The sequence below is a fragment of the Bufo gargarizans genome, chromosome 3 (assembly GCF_014858855.1).
Source record: "Bufo gargarizans isolate SCDJY-AF-19 chromosome 3, ASM1485885v1, whole genome shotgun sequence".
NCBI classification, from domain to species: Eukaryota; Metazoa; Chordata; class Amphibia; order Anura; family Bufonidae; genus Bufo; species Bufo gargarizans.
In genome coordinates this window covers 360,116,819-360,129,862 of record NC_058082.1, presented here as the reverse complement: position 1 = coordinate 360,129,862, position 13,044 = coordinate 360,116,819, and the positions used below count along the sequence as shown (strand labels likewise).

Sequence of the window (13,044 nt, the reverse complement as noted above, 5' to 3'; positions counted from 1 at the left end):
ACTCCCATCATTTTGCAAGCAAGTTCAGTCAGTTTTGTCTGCGATTGCGTTCATTTTTTTCCACACAGGTGCAATGCGTTTTGATGCGTTTTTTCACGCACGTGATAAAAAAAAATGAAGGTTTAGGCCCCTTTCACACGAGCGAGTTTTCCGCGTGGATGCAATGCGTGATGTGAACGCATAGCACCCGCACTGAATCCTGACCCATTCATTTCAATGGTTCTGTGTACATGAGCGTTTTTTTTTTTCACAGCATCAGTTGCGTGAAAAACGCAGCATGTTCTATATTCACTATATTCTATATTTCCCCATAGAAGTGATTGAAGCTTCAGTAAAAAACGCATTGCATCCGCTAGCAAGTGCTAGGAGATGTTGTTTGTAAACCTGGCGTGAAAAACACATCAAAACTGATTGCACTCAAACGGACCAACTGAACGCAATCGCAGACAAAACTGACTGAACTTGCTTGCAAAATGGTGCGGGTTTCACTGAACGCAGCCTGAACACATGCGGACCTAATCCGCCCTTACACGCATGAATTTGCACTGGTATTTTTTGGGATCTGTAAAAATGCTGGAATAACTGCATCCTTTTGTGAGGCACCTGCGTCTTTTGCTGCGTTTTCTTCATGGTGTTTTTCTTCTACAGAGAAGGTCAGTAAAGGACTCGGGTGCCGTACCAGTCCTGTGTGCTTTACATAATGATCCAGTACTGTATGACTTCCATGTATTTTCTCTTTCAAACCCATTTCAGGTAGTTTAGGAAAGAAGAGGCACAGAGAGAACCATAGTGGCCACCTCATCTCAGTCATAGACACTGCTCAAAGAACAAAGTTCTGTCTTATGGAATTAAACTAAAGGGAAAATTCCACACACGTACAAAATTGCCGAGTCTAAAATAAAAAAATAAAAAAAGATATTGCAGCATAGATCTCCAAGAAAACAGCACAAAGTAACAGCTTCCATTAAATCCCATGGAAAGGGTTGGCTCAAGTTCCTCAGAAAGGTTCCTCAGGAGATCTGCTCTACTTACATCTTTCATAATCAAAAGTAGGATCAGATTATAACACACGGATAGAGGAAGAATTAGGGAGTGTGCCCCCCACTGACATCCGATTTCTATCAAAAAGAGGTGGTGAACCCCTCAAACATGATGTGAAAGTGGCCGTACAAAGAGCGGTGCACCAGACATACACCACACTGAAGGGGAGTCTTGAAGCAGACCTGTCACCTCTCCTGATGTGTCTGGGTTTTTTTGTTCCTTTTTTTTTGCGTTCCGTATACGGACCGTATATGGAACCATTCATTTCAATGGATCTGTATGCCTTCCGTTTTCGTATTTCCGTTCCGTCAAAGATAGAAGATGTCCTATTATTGTCCGCCTAACGGACAAGGATAGTACTGTTCTATTAGGGGTCAGATGCTCCGTTCCGCAAAAAATGGAATGCACGCGGATGTCATCCGTATTTTTTGCAGATCCGTTTTTGGTCAACCGCAAAATACTGAAAAAGCCATACAGTCATGTGAAGGAGGCCTTAGTAAGGGATTGCAGTCCCCATGTACTAACAAGTCTGTGAGTGACATTCCTTTATTATTGCTACTGGAAGGTACAACTGGGGGTGTCCCTGCACAGTTTTATATTGGCAGAACAGAATTACACTTTGCAGGGACACACGCTGATTGGCGACACCTATTCATGAACTTCTAGTAGGAAGAAGGCCTCATGCACACAACTGTTTTCGTTTATGTGGTCTGCAAATTGCGGATTCGGAAACACGGATAACAGCCGCGTGCGTTCCTCATTTTGCGGAACGCAACGTCCTCACCTCCATAGAACTGTCTTATCCGTGTCCGTAAAACGGACAAGAATAGGACATGTTAATTTTTTTGCGGGGCCCCGGAACGGACGTACGGATGCAGTCAGCTGTCTTTTGCGGCCCTGTTGAAGTAAATGGGTCCGTATCTGACCTACAAAAAATGCAGAGTGGATGTGAACCAAAACCACGGTCGTGTGCATGAGCCCTAACAAAGGGATGATTTTACAGAGTCATAACAGATGGTCCAGAACTGTCATTTCATGAGAAATACAAAGATTTAGCAAAACAGACTTGCCATGAGTGGTGACATGTCCTCCCTAAAGGGGCTGTCCAGGCTTTTACTATTGATGACCTCAGGATAGGTCATCAATATCAGATCGGGGGTGGGGGGTCTGACACCCGGCACCCCCGCCAATCAGCTGTATGAAGAGACGGCACACGCGGTGCTCACGTGCTGCCTCCCTTCTCTCTTCCTGTTCACCGCTGCTGTCTATGGCAAAGACCATAGACAGCAACAAATGGCAGGAAGAGAGAAGGGAGGCAGCACGTGAGCACCGCGTGTGCCGTCTCTTCATACAGCTGATTGGCGGGGGTGCCGGGTGTCAGACCCCCCACCCCCGATCTGATATTGATGACCTATCCTGAGGTCATCAATAGTAAAAGTCTGGACAACCCCTTTAACAAGAAGTACAGTAGAATGAAGATGTGAGGCCCCTTGATAATTTTGGCGCACCATTTTGGCAGTACTCATCGCTGGTGTGGATTAATGCTTTGTGTCAGTTTCGGGGTATAAATTACAATAAATCTGTTGGGCGGTGAGAGGCTCCTCCCTCTACCACTAAGCCCCTCCCGCTTTTTGAAAAGTTGTAAAAGCAGTGGAAAAATCTAAAAAAGTTGCCAATTCTAGGCAAAAATGTGTAATGTTTATACTCGTAAATCCAGTGATAAATTCTTGTGCAATACTGAAACTGTACGTGGCAACAAATAACATGACTACAGTGGCCAGAGGATGCCCGGTGTGAGAGCTTCATTTCTGTATCCGCTTGGGATCTGGTGCGAACTACATGCCAGCCTTGTGCCAACTGCTTGGCCTAGTGATCAAGCAAATTATTTTTTTTTTCATTTTTTGAGCGTAGCCTCCATAAGCTATATCTTTTTTTCATCAATTTAGCCATACGAGGGCTTGTTTTTTGCAGAAAAAGCTGTAGTTTTTAATGGTGCCATTTTGGGGGACAAATAACTTACTGATTATTTTTTATTAACTCTTTATGGGGGGATGGGAAAAACAGCAATATGAGTGCCACTGAGTTTTTATGTTAAGCAGCGTTCATTTTTCTGAATATTTATTATGACAATTTTATTTTCTAGGTCAGTACGATTACAGCAATACCAAATACATATTGTTTTTTTTTTTAGTTTTTCTACTTTTGCATTTTATTTATTTTTTTTAAGAATTTTTTTTTGCTTCGTGGCATCCCAAGACCCAAAGAATTTTTAGTTTTTCCTTCTACTGAGCTGTGTGAGGGCTTGATTTTTGAAGGACGACTTGTAGTTTCCATTTGTATCATTTTGGGGTGCATAATACTTTTTGATTGCTTTTTTTTTTTCATTTTTGTGGCGAATAAGCAAAAAAACAGCAATTATATATTTTTTTCCCCGCATTCACAGTAAGGCTACTTTCACACTAGCGTTCGATCGGATCCGTTCTGAACGGATCCGATCATATTAATGCAGACGGAGGCTCCGTTCAGTACGGATCCGTCTGCATTAATAACTTAGAAAAATTTCTAAGTGTGAAAGTAGCCTGAGCGGATCCATTCAGACTTTCAATGTAAAGTCAATGGGGGACGGATCCGCTTGAAGATTGAGCCATATGGTGACATCTTCAAGCGGATCCGTTCCCATTGACTTACATTGTAAGTCTGAACGGATCCGCTCGCCTCCGCACGGCCAGGCGGAGCGGAGGCTGAACGCCGCCAGACTGATGCAGTCTGAGCGGATCCGCATCCATTCAGACTGCATCAGGGCTGGACGGAGGCGTTCGGGTCCGCTCGTGAGCTCCTTCAAACGGAGCTCACGAGCGGACCGACGAACGCTAGTGTGAAACTAGCCTAAGATAAATGACATGGTAATTGCAGGTCATTACAGATGCAGCGATACCAAATATGTGGAGGGGATTTTAGGGTACTTTCACACTAGCGTTTTTCTTTTCCGTCACCGAGTTCCGTCCTAGAGGCTCAATACCGGAAAAGAACTGATAAGTTTTATCCCCCTGCATTCTGAATGGAGAGCAATCCATTCAGTATGGATCAGGATTTCTTCAGTTCAGTCACTGAATGGCGTTTTGGACGGAGGAAATACCGCAGCGTGCTGTAATATTATGTCCGTCCAAAATTCCGGATCAGTTGCCGGAATGCCATATACGGCATTAATTTACATTGAACTGTACAAGTGCCGGATCCGGCATTAAAAATACCGCAATGCCGGATCCGTCCTTCCAGCCTGCGCATGCACAGACCGGTAAAAATGTGAAAAAAATATATAACGAATCCGTTTCTCCAGATGGAGAGACGGATCAGTTCTTGCAATGCATTTGTAAGACGGATCCGCATCCGGATCAGTCTACAAATGCTGTTCATTTGCATCCAGACTGCCGGACGAAACTGCTTGCTGGATCACTCTGCCGCAAGTGTCAAAGTAGCCTTATTCTTTCTTTTTTTTTTTTTTTTTAACAAAAAAAAAGTGTATTTGATACTTTTTTTTAACCATTTAGTAGTCCCACAGGGAGACTTTAATAGGTGATCTTTTGATCGCTTCTATAATTCTTTGGACTGCTTACGCACTGCCGAGAATTATACTGTCAGTGCTATACTGACAGTCACCAGCAGGCTGCGCCAGAGAGGTGCACCTTGTTAGGAGACACTGCAGGTATGGCTGGGGCCTTCATTAGGCATCCCACAATCTCATTCATGGGGTGCTGATGGGAGACAGAGGGAGTCAGCTCTACAGTCGCTATTGACTGCAGCACCTAAGGGGTTAAACAGTCTGGATCGAAGCAGGAGCCCAGCTGAGACCCATGCAGTGCTTATTCTAGGCCATCGCAGAAATCTGGCAGCCTAGGATTAAAGCCCCTTAATGATCGCCATAGAAAACTGTAAGGGTGGTCATTAAAGGGGTTAAAGGAAATCTGTCCCTTGATCAGAGGCCACTGTCAAATTCACCATAAGAAAATAGCCATATAACAATGCCCTTCAGTATTATGTAGAGAATGAAATTATAACGCATGCTGTATGCTAATTACGGCAGAAAAGTCATGGGGGCGGCACCACTATGCTGAAGAGTCATGGTCCAGTTTTCAAACCATCTCTTCTATCGTAACCGCCATCCCCTGCCTCCTGCAGGTGTCAGGCATGCACCACTGCGGGGGTGCAGTGGGGTGTACGGTGCCCGGCTCCATGGCAACTGTGAGGAGGAAGACACACTGTGACTCCCATGACTCTTATCAGCGTGCGTTACCTTACAAATTCATTTTACTGTTCGGCTACTTTCACACTGGGGTTTTGAATTCCGTTTGTGAGATCAGTTTCAGTTTGGCTCCGTTCAGCCTCTATTCCGCTCTGCAGCTCTTGCAGCGTTTTGGAGTCCGCCTGGCAATGCGGAGCCAAACAGATCCGTCCTTACTTACAATGTAAGTCAATGGGAGTGGATCCATTTTTCACTGACACAATATGGTGCAATTAAAAAAGGATCCGTCCCCCATTGACTTTCAAGGTAAGTCAGGACTGATCCGTTTTGACTTTGTTCTTTATAATGCAAACGGATCCTTTCTGAATGGATACAATCATTTGCATTATAGGTGCGGATCCGTCTGTGCAGATACCAGGCGGATCCGCACCTAACGCAGGTGTGAAAGTAGCCTTTATGTTAATTTTTTATGTTGAAAAGGATCATTTAAAGGGATTATCTCTTGATTGGTGTAAAAAATGAAAATCATACATCATATAGTACATCTCTTTCTAACAAAACTAGAACCAGCCCCGTACATCACCTCTCCCCATTCGATTTATTTCATACTGGCAGGTCTGAAGGCATGTCTTTCTGAGGGAGTGTGTCCTTTCTGCTGCAGTTCTCCCTATCACTGCTCTGGGAGCATGTCCATTCTGCTGCAGTTCTTCCTATCACTGCTCTGGGAGCATGTCCATTCTGCTGCAGTTCTCCCTATCACTGCTCTGGGAGCATGTCCTTTCTGCTGCAGTTCTCCCTATCACTGCTCTGGGAGCATGTCCATTCTGCTGCAGTTCTTCCTATCACTGCTCTGGGAGCATGTCCATTCTGCTGCAGTTCTCCCTATCACTGCTCTGGGAGCATGTCCTTTCTGCTGCAGTTCTCCCTATCACTGCTCTGGGAGCATGTCCTTTCTGCTGCAGTTCTCCCTATCACTGCTCTGGGAGCATGTCCTTTCTGCTGCAGTTCTCCCTATCACTGCTCTGGGAGCATGTCCTTTCTGCTGCAGTTCTCCCTATCACTGCTCTGGGAGCATGTCCTTTCTGCTGCAGTTCTCCCTATCACTGCTCTGGGAGCATGTCCTTTCTGCTGCAGTTCTCCCTATCACTGCTCTGGGAGCATGTCCTTTCTGCTGCAGTTCTCCCTATCACTACTCTGGGAGCATGTCCTTTCTGCTGTTCTCCCTATCACTGCTCTGGGAGCATGTCCTTTCTGCTGCAGTTCTCCCTATCACTACTCTGGGAGCATGTCCTTTCTGCTGTTCTCCCTATCACTGCTCTGGGATCATGTCCTTTCTGCTGCAGTTCTCCCTATCACTGCTCTGGGAGCATGTCCTTTCTGCTGCAGTTCTCCCTATCACTGCTCTGGGGTGCGTCCTTTCTATGCACCTCTCCCCCTGTAGCTGTCACAGCTTCTACCATTAGAAACAGCTAGTGGCGATTGAACTGAGCATGGGTGACTAGGGCCACATCTGCCATGAGGTGAGATTAGCACCTGCCTAACAGGGAGGAAAGGGAGCTTACGGCTTATCCCCGCCATTCATCAGGCCTGAGGCCTATGAGGCAGTATAAGGGGCAGGAGGTCTCGATGACATCACAGTGACCTCCTGAGACGGGTCTCAAGCGGCACGATAATGTGGTCATGAACGTAGGCACTATGGGGGGGCCTTACATATAGTAGGGGCCCTATGGGGGTATTAATAATAGTGGGGGCAGTATTATTATTGTGCACAATATGGAGGGCACTACTACTAATAAGGGCACTCTCTGGGGTACTGTCTGGGGGCACTATTACTATTAAGAGTAGTCTGTGAGCACTGTTACTATGAGGGGGGCTATGTGTATAGCACTATATTGACGCCTCATGCAGCAGAAAGGTTAGGTGCACCCCTGTGTACGACCACCTCAGCCAGGTGGACAGGGAAATAAGGAAAAGGCAGATGGCACTATACAGGTATATTTAATTGACCTCAGTGGCTATAATAAGTTTTTAATTACATGCAATTACAAAAGTATTCAGATCAGGCGCCAGTCTGATAAAAATAAGAATATGACAAGCAGAGGCATCAAAGCTATTCCTGAAAGGTATAAGGCGATGGAGGTGGTTTAGGGGCAGCTTTGTGACAGGTCTCCACTGTCACCGGACCACTATGCCCAGCAGGATGTGGGGGAACAGAAGCTTATGAGATGCCATCATGCTAGCTGGCACTGGGTACAAGCACCCTACACCTCTAGTGTGAAATCAGCGGTAGGTGGCTCCTAGCAATTACAAGCATGTGCCAAGTGTGGCAGCTGGAGTGTCACAATACTCGACTAATCCCACTAGTAAACAGCGGCGACCCTCAGGAAAATGCTTAGGCTGTGGAAGCTAGCCATTATCAGGCAATGATTCCCGCACTGCACAGCAGAGGGAACACATGACAGCTTCAGGTGTCACAGGCCCGGTCAGGCTGCACTCACCGCAAATGATGTCATTATCTCCAGCCCTGCGACTCGATGACGTCACGGCTCTGCAGACGTCGTTTCCCAGGCAGCCCCGGGCAGTGAAGCTGTGTGAGCCGGGGCTGGCATTGTCGTCCTCTCACATAACCACACAGCCTGGAGCCGGCCGCTATAACCAACACCAAAAAACCCCTATAGGGGGGACGTGGTACAGCCAGCCTTCAATGCTGTCAGCCAGTGCCTAGCCGCGCCCACCGTATAGGCGGGGAGGCTCCGAGCAGGCCTCTGTGTGAAAACGTACAGTAGTTGGCCTCTCACTGCACACAGTCATGGCTTGGACGCGCCCACTGGAAGGAAGGGAGAGACGACACCTCCTCGTAGTAGAAATGGTAGTGCTCAGTTACAGTCTTTGGTAGTGGGCGCCGGGTCGCGCCCATTTGTCAGGAAGGGGAGGCTTGACAATTCAGCACCTTGTTATTGTAAGGTCAATGCTCTATATTGCATAGAGTCGTGTTCCGCTTCTGTGCTTGGAACCGTGCGGGTGGGGGTCGGGGTATGTCCTCAGTGTCTGGCGGCAAACACGCTAGGAATTTGTAAAGACCAGAAATGTAAGTTCTTCGCCGCCTGCATTTCAGTGTGAATGACTTTTACTTTTTTTTTTTTTTTTAAACCTAATCCCCTCCCCTTACAACCTGAATGGCATTGAGACGATGAAGACATACTATAGGAGTCTAGGACATACAGAGGCAAGAGAAGATTTTCATGGAGTCACATAGCATATATGGCACAGTTCTCTGGAGTAAGGAAAAGCCCATTCCTGCCACAAACACAGGGCACCTCGCGTAAAAACGCACATAAATTCACACTATTGCGGTTTTATCACAGATATTCTGTGTATTTTAGCCCTTGAAGTCTATGGGGAAAACCACTTTAAGGCACGGATCTTAAAATTTGCATGCCAGGTCAGTCTGTGTGCGTAAAAAACATGCAACGTGTGCATGAGATCTGCCAAATCTCGTACACGTTGCTGGTACTGTACTAGGCCTCTTGCACACCAACATTTATTGCGGCCCGCATTACGGCAGGTCCGCAATACACGGGCACCGGCACGTGTACACTTCACGGATGGGGACCTATTCACTTTAATGTGTCCGCAATCATGGAGATGCAGACGGATCACAGACCTATTCAAGTTGAATATGTCTCGATCCTTCCCGGCCGCCGCACGGACATTTCCAGTGCATTTTAGACTGCAAATTGCAGTCCCCAATGCATAGAACAGATGCACACGAACGTTGTACAAGAGGCATCGGTGATGAATCATGTAACGGACCATGTGATGAACGCAGTGACGTCATCAAAGGTCCTATTCCTCACAGATGAAGACAGAAGAGATACCGGCTGCGCAAACAAGTGGATTAAGGAGAGTTAAAAAAAATATATATTTTTTTTAACCTCTCCAGCCCTATTGTACTATGCATTCTGTATTCAGAATGCTCTTATTTTCCCTTAGGCCTCTTTCACACGGGCGTCAGTTTTTTTTGCCCGGATAAGAGGCGGGTGCGTTGCGGGAAAATGCGCAATTTTTCCGCGCGAGTGCAAAACATTGTCACGCGTTGCACTCGCGTGAGAAAAATCACGCATGTTTGGTACCCAAACCCGAACTTCTTCACCGAAGTTCGGGCTTGGGATTGATGTTCTGAAGATTGTATTATTTTCCCTTATAACATGGTTATAAGGGAAAATAATAGCATTCTGAATACAGAATGCATAGTAAAACAGTGCTAGAGGGGTTAAAAATAAAATAAATAATTTAACTCACCTTAGTCCACTTGATCGCAAAGCCGGCATCTCCTTGTGTCTCCTCTGCTGAACAGGACCTGGGATGAGCATTAAATAGAGGTTAAGGACCTTTGATGACGTCACTCCGGTCATCACATGGTACGTCACATGATCTTTTACCATGGTGATTCACCATGGTAAAAGACCATGTGATGACCGGAGTGACATCATCAAAGGTCCTTAACCTCTATTTAATGCTCACCCCAGGTCCTGTTCAGCAGAGGAGACAGAAGGAGATGCCAGGCTTTGCGATCAAGTGGACTAAGGCGAGTTAAAAAAATTTTTACATTTTTTTTTTAACCCCTCTAGCGCTGTTTTACTATGCATGCTGTATTCAGAATGCTATTATTTTCCCTTATAACCATGTTATAAAGGGAAAATAATAATGATCGGGTCCCCATCCCGATCGTCTCCTAGCAACCGTGCGTGAAAAATCGCACCGCATCCGTACTTGCTTGCGGATGCTATGCGATTTTCACGCTTCCCATTCACTTCTATGGGGCCTGCGTCGCGTGAAAATCGGACAATATAGAGCATGCTGCGATTTTCACTCAACGCACAAGTGATGCGTGAAAATCACCGCTCATGTGCACAGCCCCATAGAAATGAATGGGTCAGGATTCAGTGCGGGTGCAATACGTTCACCGCACGCATTGCACCCGCACGGAAAACTCGCCCGTGTGAAAGGGGCCTTATAACCATGTTATAAGGTGAAATAATACAATCTACACAACCTTGAACCCAAACCTGAACTTCTGTGAAGAAGTTCGGGTCTGGGTACCACATTCAGTTTTTTATCACGCGCGTGTAAAACACATTGCACCCGCGCGATAAAAACTGAATGGAACGCAATCGCAGTCAAAACTGACTGCAATTGCGTACCTACTCACACGGGTTTGCCGCAACGCATCCGGACACGGTCGTGTGAAAGAGGCCTAATGCCGCACTGAATCCGGACCTATTAATTTCTATGGGGCTGTGCACATGAGCGTTGGTTTTCACACATCACTTGTGCGTTGCATGAAAATCGCAGCATGCTCTATATTGTGCGTTTTTCACGCAACGCAGGCCCCATAGAAGTGGATGGGGCTGTGTGAAAATTGCAAGCAAGTGCGGATGCGGTGCGATTTTTTACGCACGGTTACTAGGAGATGATCAGGATGGGGACCCGATCATTATTATTTTCCCTTTTAACATGGTTATAAGGAAAAATAATAGCATTCTTAATACAGAATGCATAATACAATAGGGCTGCAGGGGTTAAAAAAATAATTTTACTCACCTTAATCTACTTGTTCACGCAGCCGGCATCTCTTCTGTCTTCATCTTTGCTGTGCACAGGAAAAGGACCTGTAGTGACGTCACTGCGCTCATCACATGATCCATCATGGACCATGTGATGAGCGCAGTGACATCATCAAAGGTCCTACTCCTGTGCACAGCAAAGATGAAGACAGAAGAGAAGCCGGGCTGCGCAATCAAGTGGATTAAGGTGAGTTAAATTATTATTTTTAACCCCTCCAGCGCCATTTTACTATGCATTCTGTATTAAGAATGCTATTATTTTCCCTTATAACCATGTTATAAGGGAAAATAATAAAATCTACACAACACCTAACCCAAACTTCTTTAAAGAAGTCCAGGTTCGGGTACCAAACATGCCGATTTTTCTCACACGCGTGCAAAACGCATTACAATGTTTTGCACTCGTGCGGAAAAATTGCGCATGTTCCCGCAACGCACCCGCATCTTTTCCCGCAACGCCCATGTGAAACCAGCCCAAGGGTGCAGATTTTGTTGCAGACTGATCATTTCCATAAGTAATGCTTGCAGAAAACCCATGTGCTTTCTACACAAAAAAAAAACATTCAGACGACTGAACTGATTTTTCAGTCACAGAAAATTCTGCTAAAAAAAAATCTGTCACATGAGAAGGCACCCTAAAACAGTCATTACAATCTACACCTATTCTTGGTACCCTACGGTTTTCTGTCCATTTTAGGGCTCATGCACATGAACATATTTTCTTTCCGTGTCCATTCTGTTTTTTGTTTTGTTTTTGAAGACTGTATGCGGAACCATTAATTTCAATTAGTCCGTAAAAAAAAGAAAAACCGAAGTTACTCCGTGTGTATTCAGTTTTTTTTACGTATTTCTGTGTGTCCGTTCCACAAGGAGAGTACTGTTCTGTTAGGGGCCATACGGAATACACACGGATGTCATCCGTATTTTGCGTACCGCAAAATACATACGGCTTTGTGCATGAGCCCTTACTTATGCCCATCTGGATTGGCATGTACATCCTAGTAAATGGGGCATACTCTCGCTTTGCTACCGGCATATCATTTTTTTCTATGCATAGAAATATCTCAAAGAAAGACCTTGTAGGTATGAATAATGTATGAATCAGTCCTTCGTAATTGTAGTTGTTTCTGACTGCAGGAAACAGAGCATTGTGCAACAATTAAGGGGGCGGATGATTCACTAAACCTTGTACACCGTGGAGCGTATACAGGATGACTGCCGCACTCAGGACCATCATGACGCAGCCACGTTTACCTTGAAAAAACAATTGCTAATAATGCCACGGGCCACACTCTACGTCTGCTTAATGTGCGCCGCAAAGCCAGCAATTCAGTCCTCAGCTGTCTCTACTGCACCAGGGACAGCTCTCTCGTTCCCAAAAAATATATTCTTAAAAGAGGGGTTTTTTCTTTAGAATCTATGTATTTAGAAAAGTCTGCCACTGCGCCTTTGTCTCCTCACACCTCAGCGGGCTGACCTGGAATGACTGCCACTCTCTGCCTACTCCATGGTGTTATCACTGCTGCCATCTGTTTGTCACATTTCATACAGCCCATCCGTGACTACATCATCGATGCCATTCGCTGCACTTTGTCGCCCCCTAGTGATACTGAGAAAGATTAACTCGTTTCTGCATTTACATTATAAACGCTATTCAATGGAGTCAAAAATCAAGGCAGATACACAATAATACACATTTGGGAAGATTAGAGATAAAAAAAAAAATGAGAAGTAAATCTACACAGGTTTGAACGTCTACCACAGAAAATGGGGAGAAAGTAACGACGTTCCATGGAATAGCGTTACACGTTTTATTTATAGTCTAACGGACATCAATCTGAATATCATATAAAATATTTTACAAAAGAAAATACAAACTATGAGAACTCAGTCCTAAGGATCAGTATACTGGCTGCGGTATGTAAGAGCTAGTAATAACATTCACAAATGTATATGTGTCCAGAGCGGTCAGGAAGAGTCAGCAGAGATCTGGTCAAAGAAGTCTCACCTAAAGGGGTTGTCCGGGTTCACACCTGAACCCAGACGTATCCCCATCTTCACCCCTCTGGCCTCTCTGACATGAGCATCGATGCATTTCATGCTCCGACACTCTGCCTTGCCCTGCGCTGGATCGCG

The 13,044-nt window shown here is 45.5% G+C and overlaps 1 protein-coding gene across 3 annotated transcripts in view; it reads right to left on the bottom strand.

The window, feature by feature from the left end:
• HIVEP3 (HIVEP zinc finger 3) overlaps window positions 1-8,648 on the bottom strand; it is a 146,310-nt gene extending 137,662 nt beyond the window's left edge. For all 3 annotated transcript variants that reach the window (XM_044287950.1, XM_044287953.1, XM_044287951.1), the window contains exon 1: window positions 7,780-8,648. The gene's annotated coding sequence lies outside the window, so the exon portion shown is untranslated. The remainder of the gene's footprint in view (window positions 1-7,779) is intronic.
• Window positions 8,649-13,044: the final 4,396 nt, after the last annotated feature.